The sequence below is a fragment of the Colossoma macropomum genome, unplaced genomic scaffold, assembly GCF_904425465.1.
Source record: "Colossoma macropomum unplaced genomic scaffold, Colossoma_macropomum, whole genome shotgun sequence".
In the NCBI taxonomy this organism is placed as follows: Eukaryota; Metazoa; Chordata; class Actinopteri; order Characiformes; family Serrasalmidae; genus Colossoma; species Colossoma macropomum.
In genome coordinates, this window is record NW_023494807.1 from 8,380,543 (window position 1) to 8,402,718 (window position 22,176).

A 22,176-nucleotide genomic window follows, 5' to 3' on the forward strand; every position below is an offset into this window, starting at 1 on the left:
TGACTCTAAAAGTCCTCATTGTAACCACTGGTTTGGAAATGATACAAAAAATAGGTAAAGGACAGTGCTGTGAAAAAGTATTTGCCCCCTCCTGATTTGTCACACTTGTTTCAGAAATTTGAAAGAAAATTTAATATATAATAAAGACAACCTGAGTAAACACCAACACCAGCTGGCCTCGTGTGAAAAAGTCACCACTCTCTTAGTTACTTAACCAATACTTAATAGTTACTTAACCAAATTTAGATGATTACTGGGATCAATCAGATTAGACACACACAGGCTTGATTACCGCCCTGTTGAATCTAAACATCATTTAACCTTTTCTACCAATATGAAGCAGCCCAAAAGGAACAAGCAGCACAATCTGAAATTCAGGACGAGATGAGAAATAAAGTTACTAAAATATTTGAGTCTGAAAAGGGTTCCAAAGCCTTTTCAAGGCTCTAGGACTCCGGCAAGCCGCTTGAGCCATTATTTCCAAGTGGAGAAAACTTGAAACAGTGCTAAACCTTCCCATAAGTGGCCAACCTATCAGAATTTACAGCCAAAACTCATCTAGGAGGTCACAAAAGAGCCCAGACAAACATCTAAGGAACTGCAGGCCTCACTCACCTCAGATAAGGTCAGCTATCATGATGTTGCTGTTTAAAAGATACTGGATACAAGTGGTGTCCAAGGGAGAGCTGAAAGGCCAAAACCACAGCTAACTAAGAGGAACATAAAGGCTCATCTCAGATTTTCCAAAAAACACTGCAATGATTCCAAGTCTTTTGCAATAATATTATAAATGTAAAATGGCAAAAATGTAAAGAACATTTTTTCAGTCCACAAAACAAAACTGTAAACACAGCAATCAAATTTCCATTAAGTTCATATCATAATAAAATATCTCCTCTTCTATCAAACACTAATGTGGTCTGGATTAATAGTTATTTGATTATTGTGATTGATAGAATCTGAACTTTAAGAAATGATGAATATAAAATTACACCATGCTTTTGTTGTTGCCAGTTTTAAGGGTACTTCTAGGGGTAAAAGAAGTTCAAAATGTGTGTGTCCAGCTCTTCTGACTCCACCCTGAGACATTTCCAAATGGCTAGTGTTGCTTGGCCAACTAAAACGTTTGCCAAAATATATTTAGCCCACTGGGCCTGTAAAGACTTCAGCTCAAATAAAGAACAAATAGGGAAGCAAATCAAGCGTAAATCACAGAGAATATGCCCCCTGGACTGCCGTCTAGTTTGTGTGGCTGGCAACAGGCTGAATTTACTGGAGCTCATCACGCCCTGAGTAAACTCCAGCACAATTCAACAATACAGTTAAGCACAACAATGAAAGGCAAAGCGTCACAGACCGGGAACTGCCCAGATACTATAGCCTTAACCGTTAGCATGTCTGATTCTACTGTGCTTATACAGGTGTATACATGATGACATGAAAAAAAAAATCATAGTACAGTGGGCTACCAAAGGGGCCTTGAGTGTTCAGTGAAAGTGCTTTATGGATAAAGCATTAAACAGTTCCGAAATATTCCAGTGGAGAAGTGGAATTTCTATTTCAGCTCTTCTAAAAAAGAAGCCTTTTCTAACATGGCTGTCAACAAAACAAATGAAAAATTCTACAATGAAGCCTTTCTAGAATTCTCTAGATCATTCTAGAGCCCATTCCACAGGGTATAGAACAGACACTTTAAAATTTGAAAAAAATTAATTCTTCCAGGCATTTAAGTCTTTTTAAAGAAAAATTCCACCTGTTCTTACAAATCTCTGAATAATTCAATGGTTTTCTTTGGGAACTTTATTGCCTCAAAACACCCTGCATTTGTCCCTACATCATTAATGGGCTTCAAAAAATTTTAAGATAAACATTTTTATAAAACTATTATAAAGCTAAAACTATTATAATGTGTTAGGCAACGTCTGGTTCCTATCACTACCACTGTGAACAACTCTGACTCTGTGAGTTCCTCTAGAACAGAATATTTCACACCAAACCACTCTGAATGACTCTGTTTACATTTTAATATTTGAATCGCTTCAAAATTTTGAAAAATTGGTGGACTTACGCCTATAGCACCCAGTCATGTTTTTCTAATCTGTGATTTGTCTTTCTTTTACTGTTCAGATAATTTATTTAATTTATTTTGTTCTCATTTCTATTTCTGTCTTGTTGTTTTTGTAGGTAAATAGGTAGGTAAAAGAGTAGAAGGCAGAGGTCAGCACAGCGGCCTGCGGTGGGTAACTGAAGGGGGCACAACGGCGCTTTTGAACTGAGCTTGTTAGCCATCGCCCCAGGAGCAGGTCAGAGGGTTCATAGCCAAAATCAAGTCCTATACCTTTTTAGACAAAAAGATGCAACAAAAAAGAAAGAAAAAGAGAGCGAATTGGGGGCTAAAGCAGGGCCGCTGCTCCGAGGGGGAAACATCTCTCCCCCCGGTCATTGTTTCTTCGTGTTTCAAAGGGACCCCATGGTCACTTTCCCAAGTGGCTCAGGTTTCCCCATATAGGGACAGGTTGAGTTTCCAAAAACAATCCAGTGCCGCCTTCTCCTTCAAGGAGGAACAGGACAGTGTCACAATAACATTCCACACCTCCCCACCAGCTCCCTTTAATCCCCCGCAGACAAATTACTTGTTGTACGACAACACCTCTACCTCACCTTAAACGCACCAAAGGCTCCAGGCCATCTCCGCACCCGACTGGCTTCTGTTACCTGGGGGAATTACATACAGCAGGGTATAGAAAAGAAAAACATAAAGAGCCCATATCCTACCTTATTCCAGCATTTTTTCCATGAAGACAAAGATTTCTACGGGTGTCTAAGTAGATACCTGTTTAATTTGAAATTAGTTTGAAAAGTCAGGTGGTGCAACCATTAAGTCAAATGGTGCAATCAGACCAGCAGAGTTTAATAACTAAAATAGGCAATTTGATTATACTAACTATTTATTTAGGATATAAAATGCACATAAATATAAATGCAAAGATATATGTAGGTATAAAAAATGCACATCATCTCTTTTTTTATAAGAATTTTAAAAACTGTCATTTTGAAAACCTTATTTGTTATTTACCCTGTTACTCCCCAAAATCCTGTTTACATCCAACCAACACAACTGGGTGCGTTTTCACCAGATGGCAAATGCATGCAAATAAATTCAGAAAATACATTTATTGAGACACATCATGGGTCTTAAAGGGAAATTCCACCAATTTTTCCAAATTTCTGCATAATTCAATGGCGTCTGAAGAGTTGAATGTCTCTAAAAGCTCCCTCACAGAAAGGTACTACATAAAGTGGTTACGAAAACACGGCCTGACGTAGGAAACATTGTTTTGTTTTGACCTAAACTGTATTTTTTAAAAAAAAATTCATGACAGAGAGGTACATGCAGGGTGTTGTGAGGCAAAATAGTCCTCAAAGAACTTACTTTTTCAGATTTTCCACTATTTTACCATCATCAACATTCCATATAAACACTCAGAAGACACATGTAGGTTCACTGGTGGTTTTGGATAGTAAATAAAATGTCTACATTTGTGTTGTAGTCATGGCGACCCCTGGTTCCTATCACTGTAAAGAAATCTGAACCATTTCACACCAAACCACTCTAAGTGACTCTGTTTACATCTCAGTGCTTGAATTATGCAGAAATGTGTATAAATGTGTATAAATGTGTATGTGCAGATGTGTATAAATGTATATGTGCAGAAATGTGTATAAAACAATAGCCATCTTAAATACAGAGTTCCCCTCAAGTGCACATGAAGCGCTGATCTGAACCCTGCAGCCTGCTGTTCTAATGTAACCCACTGTAATAAATGATTTATTGACCGCCCCTAAGGAAACATGAATGGAGTTCATCTGTCATGTTCAGCTGTCAGCTGCAACTTATATATGTCAGTCAGGCTGAAAGGGCTGAAGGTAAAGCACAGCGTTCGGGTTTGATCTATAGGTGAAAGTTCTAGAACCTTCCTGTGAATGATGAACAGCTCACTGCTGCCTTCTGCTGGACACAGTGTCACTGTCCTCGAGTCACCGAAGTCCCTCTAAGCAAAAACAAAAAAGGAAAAAGAGAGAGAAAAATAATGATAATTAGCATAAAACAACGGCAAAAAGACACTAAAATTAAAGTTCCTGTAGATATTAATACAGGGTGTCCCAAAAAAATTGACATCGTTTCGTAGTCTAATAATGTAGCCAATTCTCTCTCAAATGATCTCAAATTTTAAATAAAAATGTGTAAAAACTAACCAGGTTTAATTTTAATGTTTTTTTCAAGTTGAAGAATGGCGTTCACTAGAATGAAAAGGCATTTTGTGTGTTAGAATATGCTCAAACACAGTCAAGCAAGAGTGCGCTGCGTGCATTTTCGAGAAAATTCAATAAAAATGTACCAGCTGGAAAGCAGATTTGGACACGGCACAAAAAATTCAAAGAGGAAGGCTGTCTGTGCAGGACAAATAAAATCTATTATAAATAAAATCTAATAAAATCAAATAATAATCAAATAAAATCGGTTATAAAATCTACATCCCTCTGAATTTCTTGTTTGAATTTTGATACATAAATCTTGTATTGTTTAACATGAAGCCTATTTCATTTCATTTGCCTCTGGCATGTAGTTACTCAGATATTCACATCTTAAATGATGTCAACTTTTTTGGGACACCCTGTATTTTGTCATATCCTTTTGTAGCTGCCTTTGACTTCATTTGTATAACTTGTTTACTGTTTGTGTTCTGTGTTCTCCACTAATGTTTGAAACATTTCCACCTAAATAAAGTCTCAGCAGGTGTGTGTGGCCATTAAACAATAGTGATTTGATTACTAGAGACCACTGGTTTCCTGTGGGACACTTTTAGTTCCCTTTAGCAAACCATCAAATGCATCTGGAGTCAGTTCCAGAGCACCTGTTAAACCAATAGAGTCCTTTACACTGTGATATCACCCCATCAGAACAACACAGAATACCACTAGTTAGTTACTGTTGGACACCACAAGGAACCAAAAGACACTTTTAATGGTTTCTATTATTTTTTCAGGACGGTAAACAACTCACGAACCTCCAAGATTTAGCTTAGCTAGATGAGATGTGCTTCCTCCTGTCAAATCAACACTACTGACAGCAATCTGACAGAGAGATTATGTGGCTTAAACAGTTCCCAGGTGGTTGCTAGGGTGTTGCTGAACAGTTAGGAGTTCATAAGTGTTGCTATGGTATCCCAGGTGGTTGCTTGGTGGTTTCTAGGATATTCCAGGTGGTTACTAATTCCTCTGTGTGCAAATACAGTTGGCTAATGGTTCTGAATTCAATACTACGGCATTCCATGTGGTTGCTAGGGTGTTGCTAGGTGGTTGCTATGGCATCCCAGGTGGTTACTAGGGTGTTGCTAGGTGGTTCCCCACATGGTTGATAGGCAGTTACTTATGAACACATGATGAACACACAGTTTGATGCCATTAAAAAACACCCTCCTGTGGCAGCATGCCCCCAGACCCCCATTGTAAAAGTTAAGCCCCTTGAATTTCATGCGACTTCCCTGATCTGACTGCTAACATCTCCCTCTTGTGGACAACCGACCGTGAGTACAAAGCAAAGCCCATGTACTAAACATCTAAAAAATTTATGTAAATTAATGAGCATAAGCTAAAATATCAAATAAGGAGTTTTTGTACTGTTTTTCAATTTAATACAGAATTTGCTAATCACTCCTTTCTGCTTATATAGACATTTCACATACTGTCCTGAAAAATAATAACTATTTGTTAACAGCAATATGATATTGTTCATAACTGAGCAGTTTTAATATTTAATATATTGTATATTGAGTCTTCATTTTCAGTGTGAAGAAATGCATTATGTTTTCAGGCCTGTTGTTTCAGATGACGATGGTATGCTAGGATAGGGTAATAGGTTGTTACTGGACTAAACTGATGTTCATTAGTTTGACTGTAAAAATTAGTAAAAGTGTAAACAGGTGTGTGCAAAAGTGAACAGCCCCGTCAAATTACACGCTTTGTTGATTTTCAGTAAAAAATAATTTAACACACCCTCTGAAGAGAAAACACTGAAATAGGGCATTCTGCTATTCTGCCAATTTTAGTGCACAAAAATAAAATAAAACATATACTGTAAAATGTGTCATATCTTTTGAATAGGCCATTTTATGATTTATTTCTTTCCCAGTATGTTAGTAAATCAGTAAGTAAACAATGTGGACTGACGAGGTAGGTGTGTCTAATAGAGTGGACAGTGGGTGGAGTGTTTCTTGAGTTAAGCATTAAATTGTGCTGGTCTGTTCTCTGTAGAGGATGTGTTAACCTTTTCAAAAAATCAGTACTACATGGAATTTGACCCAGGGGGAGGGTCAAACTTTTGCATATGACTGTATGTTAAACACATTCCTGTAACAACAGAAATATACATGCAAAAAAAAAGAAAAAAATTAAATCCCACAATTTACCATACCAGGCCATAATTCTGACTGATTTCCTAACAAATCTCTATATTATAGGTCTCATTAGTATAAGATATCAAGCCATAATTATGCCATATTATATTTATGAGGTAATATGTTATAATTCTGGAAAGGTACCTCATTATTATGACTGTTAACTTTGACTGTTTGACTTTTAACTATGACTTTTTGTATCATCCCTTCATTAATATATGACACCCCTACATTTATCCTTTTTTCCCATTTTTTGGGTGGCTCAGTGGTCACTGATCCGTACAATGACCTTTGTTATTTATAAGGTAAAAAAACTTTCTGTATTCTGTTCAATGGAGGCGAGTTTGAATGTTTTCCCCCTTAAAAGGGGGCGAGGCACGCACAGTGACGCCTGAGTGACGCAGGACGCTGGGGTGATCGGTAGCCCCGCCTCTGCGCTCAGTCAGCGCTGCTGGAGGAGAAACAGGAGCGGCTCTGTTGAAGGTACAGAATCCGTTCAGCGCTTCTTAACACGCTTCACAGCGGGTTTACTGAGAGCTGTTAGTGGAGATGTTCAATTGTTGAGCAGTGATGGAGCGGAATGTGTAGAGCAGCGCGGACCGGGCTGAGCTCGGAGCTGCTGTCTGGACAGAAAGGAGAGCGGGATCAATCAGAGAATTTGTACAGAGGAGAATCACCACTCAGTAATGGGATCTGCGTTTGTCAGACGCTAGAGGGCGCTCGCGAGCGAGACCAAAATGAGTAGGTTAATGTGGAGCATTTGAGCAAAATCATAGTTTTTAAATCCTTAAATATTTTTAATATAAAAAACGATTTTATTCCTAAACACAGAGCAGCATAAAACATTTTAACACCGCTGTTATATTTTAAGCGCTTTGCGAACCGCTTCACTTCACTTCGTTTTTTTATTCAGCCAGGCTCCTCTAAAACCTGTTCAATCTCCTGCCCGATTTGCACCGCACATCAAGCATGCGTAGAGAATATTGTGGCGTCGGCGTAGAAGAAGACGCTGTAAACATAGCACTTCAAAGGAGAGCCCCTTTATTTACACAGCAGTGTGGGCGCTGCTGAACGGCTGGGATAGCAGGCAGGTCATCAATAATCACACACCTCAATAGGATGATAGGGACTAACACTGCACAACTACCCCATAACCCAGGACACAGTAGCCCAACAAATACATATATACAGTGTTTAAGCCACAACAACAACGGCGGTACTCAAGGTGCTCCGCGCTCGCCACTCCGCATTTTTGGTGTGCCGTCTACTCATACCAGAGCTGGTTTAAGGGGAGCCTGACCACGGCCTAATTCTCCCGTTATTCCAAATATCATGATCACAAAAAGCCAGAGGGCATTCGTGAGCGAGTTGTCAGTGAATGGGGTGAACGGAGCTAAACGGCCAAAAGTGAAAAGTTACGTTTCTAACGACTTGTCCAGCATCTTCCTTTAATTTTAGAAAGTAGAAGGATGTATTTCACTAAAAAGCAAGAAAACTTGTTTGTATATTTACTTTTTTTTCTACAGTAAACAGGTTTTGGACAGTAGGACGCAAGCATTACTGCTGCTGAGTGCTGATTGGTAAGCATTACTGCTGCTGAGTGCTGATTGGTTGGCATTACTACTACTGAGCGCTGATTGGTTGGCATTACCGCTATAAGTGCTAATTGGTTAGCATTAATGCTACTGAGCGCTGATTGGCATTACTGCTGCTGAGCACTAATTGGTTGGCATTACTGCAGTAGTATTGTAGTATTGTAGCGTTGGCGCAGAAGAAGAAGCTGACATCACGTGTGCGGGCAAATGCTCTTTTATTTTGATCAGGCACTTAAACAGAGACAGAAATGCCCTCTTTGGTCACAATTAGTCTAATAACTGCAGCAACAGCAGTCACAACAAACTGTTCTTACTAACCTGGGACTATGGCGCTCCAAGAGGCAATTTGCATGACCATACCCCCTAAGCTATGCGGACCCTGTAGCGGAAGCCACACAGCACCCCCATCAAAGTCCGCTGTCCCAACAAGCACAAGTGCCATGGGGTACCTGCCCCTCGGCAGCGGACGCCTTCAAACCCGGCCAGTAGAAACCCTGCCACAACCGCTTCAGCGTTTTACCCACCCTTGTAGCTCCATGTATCACACCCAGCACTGTCTTCCTTGGGCTGCACGATACACACTTCACAGGCACTGGCTCCTTCCAAACACAGTACAGCATCTCATTATGCATCCGGAGACTCTCCCAGCCGGCACGGTGGGCCCGTATTGTGTCATGTCTGCCCAACCTCGTTTCCTTCCCACCTGGAGCCATCCGTGTGCCAAAGAGAGCGCCACATCCTCTTGAGCACAGCAGAACTCCTCATAGCTTGCAGCGTCAAGTCAGGTCCTACTGGGTGTGATGACAGCGGAAGCAGCACTCCTTTCAGCTGCCTCCTGGTTTCTCCATTTTTCACTGTGCCATTGATGCTGACGAGGGTGCTGCTTGTGTGCGCTGCCCACGGATTCACAACTAGCTGCTGCAAGCAACTTCACTTGTCCCATCTCCAAGCCCAGCATTTTCTTCTTGAGGTTGAGCAAGGTCACGTCCGCCGAGTATGCAAGCATCCTGTATAGGCAAGAGCCAGATCTTATGCACTCAGCTCAGGCCTCCCACCACAACCGCAAGCCACTTCTTCCCTCTCACGTTGACTCAGCTGCCGGTGATGGACTTAAATTGTACAGTCATTGCTTCCACTTGCCAAGTGTTCCACTTTTGGGTGGGGGATCATGCCTGGATGTAGCAGTGACACCAACAAGCCGGAGTCAATGAGGGCAGTGAGCTGTGTCCTGTATATGCTGAACTCGACTCAATTTCGCTCAATCTCCCTGGATATGGCATCGACGCTGGGGGTCGTTCTCTCCACCACCTCATTGACTGGTGCGGTGTCCCCTCTAGCTGCACCAGCAGCACACCAGTTGCTCCACTGATAGTTTTGCTATAAGAAAAAGTAGTAATAATAGTAAAACTCAAAATACTAATAGTATTAATGCATGAAGTTTTTAAGCTACTGAAACATTGCTTTCTTCCAAAGAAAGCTAAACTCATTGTGACGACCGGCAGGTGGGCAGCCAATTTGTTTGCACAATCTCAGAACTAAATACAACTGGGAACATGCTAAGAAGCAATGCGAAGCAGTTGGAAAGCATTGCAGTCCCTGCTTCTGACTAACACCATGGAGTCGTGGCAATCTGACTGACTTTGTTGTATGTATTTTTAATAGGTTGGTGAATTTTATAATTAAAGTTTTGTTTATTTATCTTCTTTTCTTCTGTTTCTCCTGCAGAAATGAATGACGTCTTCTTGCAAGTGTTTTCCTCAAACTTTCCTACCTCCGCACAGACATCCAGAAGCGGTCACTAAGGGGAGTACATCAGACTGCTGAAATCAGGATAGATGAAATTTGCAAATATGGAATCTAGTGCTCAGGAAGCTTCTACAGATGCTCTCGACGCCAACATATCTCATGGACGAACGCAGAAATGCACAAGCAAGAAGAAAATTCCGTACTGTTCGGAGTGTGGAAAGAGCTTCTCGAGGTACAACAGCCTCAAACTACACCAGCGCGTTCACACAGTCAAAAAGCCGTATTACTGCTCAGAGTGCGGGAAGAGCTTTTACTCGGCAAACTGAGCTCCAAGGACACCAGCGCATTCACACGGGAGAGAAACCGTTTCCCTGCTCAGAATGCGGGAAGAGTTTCAAACTACAGAATCATCTCCGACGACACCAGCGCATTCACACTGGAGAGAAACCGTATCGCTGCTCGGAGTGCGGGAAGAGTTTTACCGTTCTGTGTCAGTTGCAAATGCACCAGCGCATCCACACAGGAGAGAAGCCCTTCGACTGCTCAGAGTGCGGGAAGAGTTTCATTGACCGGCGTACTCTCATAATCCATCAGCGCATTCACACAGGAGAGAAACCGTATCACTGCTCGTACTGTGGAAACTGGTTTAGTGACAAATGTAATCTCAAATCACATCAGCGCGTCCACACAGGAGAGAAACCGTATTACTGCTCAGAGTGTGGGGCGTGTTTTAGCAACGGAGGAAACCTGAAAAGACACCAGCGCATTCACACAGGAGAGAAGCCGTATTTCTGCTCAGACTGTGGGCGGAGCTTCAGACATTCAAATACTGCAAAGAAACATAAATGTGCTAAGCGGGAAGAAGAAGCTGTTGATACATGAGTTTTATAGGTTTGGTTAAAAGTGCCAGTTTATGTGTTTTGTGTGATGTCACTATATGCCAAATTCTTGACCAGAAGAATCAAAATATGTTATATATTCGGACTAAAAATTTATATTGAGTGTCATGATCATTTAAAAATAATGCTGATATTACCTGCTTTTTAAAAATTGTTTTGTCTGGTCAGCTTTATTTCATTTGTACATATACATCCATTCCTGTCATTAGGCCTGCAACAAAGTCCAAAAAAAGTTGGAACGGGGGCAATTTTGTACTAGTAATGAGGTAAAATAATTAAATAATGATGTGATGAAAGAGGTGGTGCCAACAGGTGATTGTAATCATGATTTGGTACAAAAGTAGCACCCAGGAATGGTATAGTCCTATAGGAGCAAAGATGGGCAGAGGATTGCCAGTTTTCCCACAAATGCATAAGAAAAATTTTGAATTGTTTAGAAAAATGTTTCTCAAAGAAAATAGAAAGATTAAAACATTCAAGGGATCTGGAGGAATTTCAGTGCGTAAAAGGGCAAGGGCGCAAGCCTAAGCTAAATAACTCTGCTCTCAGATCGCTCAGACGGCACTGCATCAAGAACCATCATTCATATATAAGAGAGAGAACCACATGGGCTTAAGATTACTTCGGCAAAGCTTTGTCAAGCATTATAATATGTAGTTACATCCACAAACACCAGTTAAAACTTTTTCTGTGAAGCCTGATGTTAACCGTGTCCAGAAACGCTGCCGGCTTCTCTGGGCTCGGAGGCATCTGAGATGGACCAACACATAGTGGAAACATGTATTTGGTCAGGCGAATCAGTATTTCAGGGGTTTTTTTTGGAAGAAATGGATGACATGTTGTCTGGACCAAGAAATCCAGAAGCCAGGGTCGTGTCAGTGCCAAAGGTAAATTTATTTCTGTGATGGCACCATTAGTGCCAAAAAGTACATAAAAATTTTGGAACAACATATTCTGCCTTCAAGATGACATCTTTTCCAGGGACACCCATTCATATTTCAACAAGACAATGCAAAATCACATTCTACACACATTACAAAGGCATGGCTGGCGAAATAGGATCTGTCCCCAATAGAGAGTGTGTGGTGCATTTTAAAATGCAAAATGTGACAGCAAAGACCCTGTATTGTTGCACACCTTAAAACTTGTTTGCAGGAAGAATGGGACAAAATTACCCCGAGATGCTTTGTCACTGGGTGTCTTCAGTCCCTCAACATCTCTTAAGTGTGAAAAGGAATGGCAACATAACAAAGTGGTAAATGCTTTACTGTCCCAACGTTTTTGCAAGAATCTGTTGCAAGAATGAAAATTGAAATGTGTTTATTTGGAAAAAAACAATAAAATTCATGAAGTAAAACATCACAGTGTGATTTTTTATTGTGTTCAATGTAATACATGTCAAAACATTTCTTATTTGGGGTTGTATATAGCCATTGCAAAAATATAGTCGGCAAAATATAGGGCATTTTCTACACATTTTAGTGCACAATTTCTTTGTAATTAATTTATTTTAAAATATTGGAAAAAATAAACATAAAATATAAAGTGTTCCCTAACTTTTGCACAGGCTACATTTTATGTTTTACTTTTTTTTTTCCACTGGGGTGTGCAAACTTTTACATACGACTGTATACAATAGAGAAGACTGCAGTTTGTTGTAGACAATACAAACAGAACTAATTAACTACACACATACTTTGAATTCAACTTCATTATAGATTATAGTGTAAATTTTCAATCTTGCAAAAAATACTTTGGAATATGAAACAAATGAAACAAAAACTCCAGTATATGAAATGTATTCTATACAGAGTAAAATGGTCAATCTTGTCTTGTTTAGTTACTTCAGTGATTGGCAAGTAATCGCATTAACGTTAATATTTACTCTGCAAAAGCCATCAAAACTTATCAAAACCTCCAAAAAAAGTCCACACAGTTCATTTGCAAGTCAGCCTAATGTTAACCATGGTAACCCTACTAGTTTTGTTTTTATTTATAGATAACCACACATTCTCTATGCTGTTCACATACAGCTTTTTTTTCTTCCTTAAAATTCTAGGGAGTAACATTTTATTTCTAATTAGGTTAATCTTGCTCTTGTGGGTGGGGTGTTGTTTTTTTTTATTGAGAGTTTGCTGGATGTTCATATATGAGGTCAAAAGAATCAGACTTTAACATTTTTATGGCAATAATGGGCAGCCAAAGAAGAAAAGGACCATCCAGATTGTTACCAGTGTAAAGTTCATGGTGTGGGGTGTATTAGGGGGAAACTGACATGTATGTGAAACACCATTAACACTGAAAGATACACATTGTAACATATGCTGCCTGTTAGGGCGGGGACAGGCATGCTTATTCCAACATGACAACATTCTGCCCTTGTTATAACAGCACAGCTGTGTGATCAGACAGTGCCGGCTGACTTGCTCGTCATATTATTTTATTCCGTCGTAATATTTTGAGAAAAGAGCCGTACTATTTCGAGAATAAAGTTGTACTATTTTGAGAAAAAAAGTCATAACATTTTTTTAGAGAATAAAGTCGTAATATTTCGAGAAAAAAGTCGTAATATTTTAAGAAAAAAAGTCATAATATTTTGAGAATAAAGTCATAATTTTTTGAGAATAAAGTCATAATATTTCGAGAAAAAAAGTCGTAATATTTTCAGAATAAAGTCGTAATATTTCGAGAAAAAAGCCGTAATATTTAGAGAATAAAGTCGTAATGTGAGAATAAAGTCGTAATATTTGGAGGATAAAGTGGGCTAACTGTAGGGGGCTGAAATAACGCGTTGGGGTCTCAGTTGCTGTACTGGCGCCGGAGTTCCACTCACTGCTGTCTCCTTGTGGATCGATCGATCATATTGATTATCATTCTCATTGTCTGTGAAACTTCATGCCCTCTTTGAATGGTGTGGAGATGTAGCCCCCGATAGCCATGTAGACGACCTTGCCTGAGATTCTCCTTCAACAAAACAGACAGGCAGTTTCCTCCGAGTCCGTCTGGCTCTTTATTCTAGATAAACACATGAAATAGTACGACTTCATTCTTGAAATATCATTCTGTACGACTTTTTTCTCCAAATATTACAACTTATTTCTCAAAATATTCTGACTTTATTCTTGAAGTCTACTATTTTTATTTGTATTAACAGTGTATCATCGTAAAAATGTGTGCCACATTATGAAGTGCAAAATACTACAACAAAGCTAAAGGCTTGTTTAACTAAAGTTTGGCAAAAAGAAACTGGATTTGTGTCTTCTGTCCCCAACAGATCATTATGGTGTATTAAAAGAAAGGTGGCATGTTTACAGTGGTCAAGATGCTGCTGTCCCAACTTTTTTGGAAATGTGTTGCAGACATCAAATTTGGAATGAGTGTATATTTACAAAAACACTACAATTCATAAGCTTAAACATCAAATATTTTACTGTTTTCAATTTAATACAGAATTTGCTAATCACTACATTATTGACATTTGACATACTTTCCCTTTTTTAACTATTTGTTAACACCAGTACACTATTGTTCATCACTGAGCAGTTTCAAGTATTCCTTGAAGGAGTGAATTCATTTTCAGTGTGAAGAAATGACATTTTCTGACCTGTTTCAGAAATGATCATATGCTAGTCTAGGCTCATAGGATAGACTAATAGGTTGCTACTGGACTAGGCTGATGTTCATTAGTTTGACTATAAAAAAAGTAGTAAACATATATATAGCCAGTCATATTAGATGTTTAGAGTTTCAGTGTAAATAATTTAACACAAATATTTCTGCAAATTTTAGTGCACAAAAATAAAATATAAAACACACTGTAAAATCTTCTGCATAGTCCATTTTTATGCTTTATTTTTTCCACCAATATGTTAAATTCAGTAAATAAACAGTAATTGTGTATTAAAGTGTGCAGAAGTGTGTCTCTGTATAGGATATCATTTATTCTCACTTAGAAAATCAACACTACATGGAATTTTACCTGTGGTGCCCAAACTTGTGCATATGACTGCATAATAAACACATCCTTGTAACAACAGAAATCTACGACAGGTTACAACTATGATTTAGTATCTCATAATAAAGACTTAGTTTCTTATCATAATGGCAAAGTACTTGGTCATAATCATGGCAAGGTAAGTCATAATTATGAGATACTAAGTCAAAATTACTGCAAAACATTGTATTGTAGTGATGCTCAGAAGAAGAGTGAGGTGAAGCCATTTTCTCTTCTCAACCTTTAGCTCTTTACTGAAGCAAGTGTAAAATGATACACACATGCACAGAATTCACAGGGGGTGGGGGGTGTTACCACTAACGAGAGGTTTCATGCCACTGGTGACCCCCCCCTCCCAGAACACAAAAAAGCCACCAACACACATACTCAGATAAGAAATAACTGAAATAACCCCAATGTCACATAGCACACTCAAAGTACAGAACAACAACATACAAACACAATTAATCCTTTCTTTAGGGGCTATACACACATTTCCCATGAGCCTTATCTCTATAGCTCCAAAACACCCAGAATGCCACAATATTATGAGATCTCATTATTATAAGATAGCAAGTCATATTTAGGAGATACTAAGTCATAATTTTGAGACACTAAAGCCAGGTCCCATTTCACCCCTTGCCCCTACCACTTAGCCCTTTCCCCTCTGTTTTGGGCTTTCACGCCTAGAGAGTAGCATGTCCCGATTTTGTTGAGATAGAGGGGTAGGGTGAAGTGTTAGGGCTACATGGCCCTCCAAACAGAGGTTTTTCAGAGACTGACTCCAAACGAAGTGTTACGAGACAAAAGAAAACCTGGCAAGATGGCTGAGCAAGCGACCAAAGAAACCCACAAATGTGAGACTTTTCTCTGTTAAATAATATGATAACCATCGTATTATCTTATCTTAATCTCGTTTCAGTGTATTATGGTCATTTTCTTCATAAAAGCATAAAAATACCTACAGAGACCTACAGATGCAGTATAGTAAAGGAAAACTCATTTGTGAACCTGAGTTTAAAGCAAGTTTTTATTAAACTTAGCTACAAGTTTAAGTTGCAAATAAATCTTAAACTGAAACTTTGCTTCAAAAGAAAGTTATTTATAAAAAGTATAATAAAAAGTTATTTCAGAGCCACTCAGTTCTACCTAATGGAAACTGTTTACCTTCAGTGTTTTGTGCTTATGACAATTTTAATAGACATCAGTTTCAGACTAATTAATGACATTCTATTAAAAGATTGGTTTACCAGAAGTGACATTAGAGTATTTTCATCTAAAATGAGTTTATGAAGCAAGAGTGTTGTTACAAAAAATGATAGGACATTAAAGTCATAATTAATCTTTTAGTACTTTTACTTTCAATACTTAAGTACATTTGAAGGCAAATACTTTTGTACTTTTACGCAAGTGGAGGTCTAAAGGGGGAACTTCTACTCTTACTGGAGTAATATTTTACCTTGGGTATCTCTACTTTAACTTAGGTACATGATTTGTGTACTTTGTCCACCACTGGAAGCACCAGAATGTAACTGCTGCTCCATTTAAGGTAGAACGGGAAAATTTGAACGAGAATCTGGCGAATACCTGAATTAGGAATGGGTAATAATAAATTTAATTAAAGAGCAGCAGCGAGATTGCTGAACTTTACCCTCCTCTGCTGTCACTGCAGACTATGTAAAATTATGAGAAAACCGTCTTTACTATGAGATTTCATTATTATAAGATAGCAAGTCATAATTATGAGATTATGAGATGCTACGTTAATTATCAGATAATATAATTCCGGAAAATGTTCTCATTATCACTCACCACACACACACACACACACACACACGTATATATTTGTATATTTTTTCTGTTTGTATATTTCAGAATCAGAATCAAGCTTTGTTGGCCAGGTTTGCTTACACATACAAGGCATTTGGTTTTGGTTACAGTAGCTCACAGTGCACAGTATCAGACAGACATTTACATGTGGTAAATAAGATAAAATAAAAAAATAAAATAAAATAAAACAAGCATTCCTACCATCACTCATTCATACACACACACGCACCCACACACACACACTGACTCATACTATAACCCTTACAATGTGCAAGGCCTGTGTCTTAAGTTGAAGTGCTGAGTGCACTTGGGTGTATAGTGGCAAAGAAAGGGATCAGTGAGGTAACAGTCAGATAAGTGGGGGGCCGGATGTTAGGGAACCAGCCTTGTGACCAGAAGGTCGCCGGTTCAATCCCCTGACCTGACAGGGCATGACTGAAGTGCCCTTGAGCAAGACACCTAACCCCCAACTGCTCCCCAGGTGCTGCGGATAGGGCTGTCCACTGCTCCGGGTAAGTGTGCTCACTGCGTGTGTTCACTAGTGTGTATGTGGTGTTTCACTGCATGGATGGGTTAAAATGCGGAGGTGAAATTTCCCTGTTGTGGGACTAATAAGGGTCACTTAACTTAATAAGGCGGCTAAGTGAGGTGCTGGTCTGTGACAGTGGTTTCAGAGGATGGACTGTTGAGTGTGATAATATGTACCAATATATTTAGAAGCTGGAATATTTTTATGTATAATATTTTAACTGTTAAAGAGAGTGATGGCTTGTGGGAAGAAGCTTCTCTGTAGCCTGGATGTCCTGATCCTCATCTGGCTGAACCTCCGGCCTGAGGGAAGGAGCCTGAACAGGAACATCTCTTTATTAATATATGACACCCCGGCATTCATCCTTTTTCTCACATTGGAGGCTTAATCGTAAGTTGTTCAATGTTATTTATAAGACAAAAAAAATCTATTCTGTTCAATGGAGGCGAGTTTGAATGTTTTCCCCCCTTAAAGGGGGGCGAGGCACGCACAGTGACGCCTGAGTGACGCAGGACGCTGGGGTGATCGGTAGCCCCGCCTCTGCGCTCAGTCAGCGCTGCTGGAGGAGAAACAGGAGCGGCTCTGTTGAAGGTACAGAATCCGTTCAGCGCTTCTTAACACGCTTCACAGCGGGTGTTAGTGGAGATGTTCGCTTGTTGAGCAGTGATGGAGCGGAATGTGTAGAGCAGCGCGGACCGGGCTGAGCTCGGAGCTGCTGTCTGGACAGAATGGCTCACCTAGTTGGCTCCGGCGGACGCAGCGCGCTCTGTTTACCTTCTGTACAATCTAAACGGCGCACAGTCTCGAGAACGGGCTCGTGTTTATGATGTCGGGCTCTAGTAGAGATTTAAGCCGCCTTTTCGAGCAGACCTGGTTAAGCTGGCCCTAAAGACTTAGCGTTACTATGTATTCCTCAGTTTTTTTTTATTTAGTTTAAGTTAGGCTGCACAGAGAAATCCTTTATCTGCATATCTGCTGTTCTATTGGTTGGCCTATTGCACTTAAGCAGTGTTAGAAACTAAGGCTGCTTGATTATGGCAAAAAATCATAATCATGATTATTTTGGTTTATATAGAGATCACGATTATTTAACACGATTACGCATAGACTTTGGAAACATTGTGCATTTATTAAACTTAAACATTTATACTATATAAACTTATTTTAACAGAACTTTAAATATAATTCAACAAAAAAAAAGATAAATACAATTTTATATATAAATATATATACACACACACACACACACACACACACACACACATATATATATATATATATATATATATATATATATATATATATATATATATAGCTGCTGTCAGAAGAAAACCTTGTATCTCCATTTTTGGCGGTTTTCAGTTTTTGACATGATTTGAAAATGCCTGTGGCCCTTTTGTATGAATTTCATGATGAATGGACCAAAAGAAATGGCCAAAAATGACTTGGAAAAACGTCTGGTTCCATTGACTTACATTGAAAGTAAAGAAGGTTTTTTCCTTCTCCTGTAAAGTTATTGCTTTGGAGATACGAGGCGGGCTGTGTTAGATGACAACGGTTTTCCGAAAGTACTCCTGACCCCATGTGGCCTTCTGTAAACTTTTCACTTTTATTTTGCCCTGTGCCAACTTTTTTGAGTGTCTTGCAGGCATCAAATTAAATTTTTTTTCCAAAATACAATTAGGTTGGTCAGCCAAAACATTATCATTTAATTGTACTTTTATCAGTTAAATGAAGGTTCAAGAGAATTAACAAATCACAGATTCTTACTGCATTTTACAAAATATCCCAGGGTTTGTATTTTTCAGAGACTGGTGAATTAGATTTGCAAGATTTGATTTGAATTTTGTTTTTGTTTACTTTTGTCTATTTATTCATGATTTGTTTTTTATGAAATTACACTAATGCTGGCTGTTGGATACTGTTCCTAAACTTCTTAATCTCCTTTGTCTTTTTTTCCTCTTTTTTCTCTCCAGAAATGAATGACGTCCTATTGCAAGTGTTTTCTCCAACTTTCAGCCTCTGCAAAAACATCCATGAGCGGTCACCAAGGGTGCACTGGACTCCTGAAATCAGGAGAGATTAAATGTGAGAAGATGGAGTCTAATGCTCAGGAAGCTTCCCCCGGTGTTCTCCACACTAACGCATCTCACGGACGAACGCAGAAACACCCAGGCAAGGAGAGAATTCCCTACTGCTCGGAGTGCGGAAAGAGTTTTTCGAGGTTTGGCAGCCTCAAACTACACCAGCGCGTTCACACAGGAGAGAAGCCGTATTACTGCTCAGAGTGCGGGAAGAGCTTTACTCGGCGGACTCATCTTAAAGGACACCAGCGCATTCACACGGGAGAGAAACCGTTTCCCTGCTCAGAATGCGGGAAGAGTTTCAAACTACAGAATCATCTCCGGCGACACCAGCGCATTCACACTGGAGAGAAACCGTATCGCTGCTCGGAGTGCGGGAAGAGTTTTACTGTTATGAATAATCTCCAGACGCACCAGCGCATCCACACGGGAGAGAAGCCCTTCGACTGCTCAGACTGTGGGAAGAGTTTTACTGACCGGCGTACTCTTGTAATCCATCGCCGCATTCACACAGGAGAGAAACCGTATTACTGCTCATACTGTGGAACCTGGTTTAGTGACAAGCGTAATCTCAGAGCGCATCAGCGCGTCCACACAGGAGAGAAACCGTATTACTGCTCAGAGTGTGGAGTGTGTTTCAGCGACAGAGGAAACCTGAAAAGACACCAGCGCATTCACACAGGAGAGAAGCCGTATTTCTGCTCGGACTGTGGGCGGAGCTTCAGGCATTCAGATACTGTAAAGAAACATAAATGTGCTAAGCGGGAAGCAGAAGCTGTTGATACGTAAATTTTGTTAGGCCAACTTGCGCTGTAGAATACTCAGCGTCAAAAGTGCCAGTTCATCTTTCGTATGTGGACGCTTGACCATCACACTTGTTTAAGCTTGCTGGACATCTCATTCCAAAACCATGGGCATTAATATGGGGTTGTCTCCACTTTTGTGGCAGTAACAGCCTTCACTGTTCCACAAGGCTTTCCACGAGATTTTGGAGTGTGTCTGTGGGAATTTGCACCTATTCAGTCAAAAGAGCATTAGTGGGGTCAGGCACTGATGCTGGACAGGAAGGCCCAGCTCACAATCACCTCTTCAGTTCATCTCAGAAATGTTCAGTGAGGTTGAGGTAAGGGGTCTGTGCAGGTCACCAGAGTTCCTCCACACAAAACCATGGAACAGGAAAGGGCCTTCCCCAAACTTCTGCCACAATGTTGGAAGCATATAATTTGTCCAAAAAGCCATGCTTTACACCACGGCAGTCGACGCTTGGCATTGTGCATAGTGATCTTAGGCTTGTATGCAGCTGCTCGGCCATGGAAACCCTTTTTTTGGGGGATTTTTCCCCAATTTAGTCATATCTAATTCCACCCACTAGTTAGGACTCGCCCAATCACATGATACTACCAGCACTAGGAGGGTGAAGGCTAGCAAAGGCTTCCTCTGAGACCCAGGCCTCCAGGTGTTTTCGAACTGCCACTCATGCAACGTCATTGGACAGCCTAATGCGCTCTGAGGAAAGTGCCAACTGCTAGATCTGCTACGTCAGCTAACAGACGCCTGCGCTGACTAGCATCGCGCTGAGTGATGGGAGAAAGTGGGCCATCCTGCCCACCCAGAGAGAGCGAGGCCAATTCTGCCTTCTCGGACTCCCGGCCACGGACGGCTGTAGCATCACCAGGGATCGAACTTGTGATCTCCTGATGATAGAGCCAACCCTTAGACGGTTGTGTCACTTGGGAGCCTCATGGAAACCCATTTTATGAAGCTCCTGACACAGAGTTTTTGTGCTGATGTTACTTCCAGAGGCAGCCTGAAACTCTGTGATGAGTGATGCAACAGAGGATAGGCGATAGGTCCTGCTGTGTGAGTTTGTGTGGTCTACCGCGTCGTCGCTGAGCTGTTGTCGCTCCTAAAACGTTTACATTTCACAATATTAGCACTTAACAGAAATTTCATGAACTGACTGGTAGCAAAGACTGCATGGCTATGTGCTTGATTTTATACACCTGTTAAAATTAGATATGTCTAAAACACCAGAACTCAATAATTAGGAGGGGTGTCCGCATACTTTTGGCCACATTGTGTATATGCTGTAGCCTTGGGCTTGGCTATTTATATTCAGTATCACAATAATTAAAATGTTTTATCGAAATATATTTCACTTAGAAAATCAACAAAACATCATTTGATGAGGGGCACCGAAACACCTGTATACAATAAAGGAGACTGCAGTTCATTATAGACTGTACAAACAGAACTAATTAACTACACACACATACTATGAGTTCCGTATTTTTATGGACTGTAACGTAAATTTTTAGCCTGGCGAATTCCAGTACTTTGGAATATGAAACGAATTAAACAAAAACTTCAGTACATGTAGAACAAAATGGTCAATCTTGTCCAAACGTCAGTTTAGCAACATTTTCCAACCAAACAAGTGCTGAGAACCCCTGGATATTAACAGTGATTCATGACGTCTGTGAAGAATATAGTTATCATTATAAATGAATATTAGAACCCAGCCCAGATGGTAATTGTATGGTAATTATATTACATAGCAAAATGCTCAGTTATGTCGTAACTGAATTTGGAACACATTAATATTGTTCATCTAAATTTACATTAATGTTTAAAATTGTAAGTGTAGCAAGAATAATCATGTGATAAGTACTTTTACTGATAGTTCGACTGTACTTTAAATCACTAATATCTTGGAACTATACATGAATGGGCACCAGTTCTTTTTGTCTTTTAAACATGTTACTGTTTTTTTTTCTGAACTAAGATTCACGGTTTTAACTCTCCATTGAGTACTGAAATCACTATTTGTGTATTACGTTACTTTTGCATATACACTGATCAGCCATAACATTAAAACCACCTCCTTGTTTCTACATTGTCCATTTTATCAGCTCCACTTACTATATAGGAGCACTTTGTAGTTCTACAGTTACAGACTGTAGTCCATCTGTTTCTCTGCATACTTTGTTACACTGTTCTTTAGTGGTCAGGACCCCTACCGGACCCCCACAGAGCAGATA

General features: G+C 39.8%; 1 pseudogene; it reads left to right on the forward strand.

Moving 5' to 3' along the window:
• The first annotated feature begins 6,866 nt into the window (after nucleotides 1-6,866).
• LOC118796885 lies at nucleotides 6,867-22,176 on the forward strand (annotated as a pseudogene).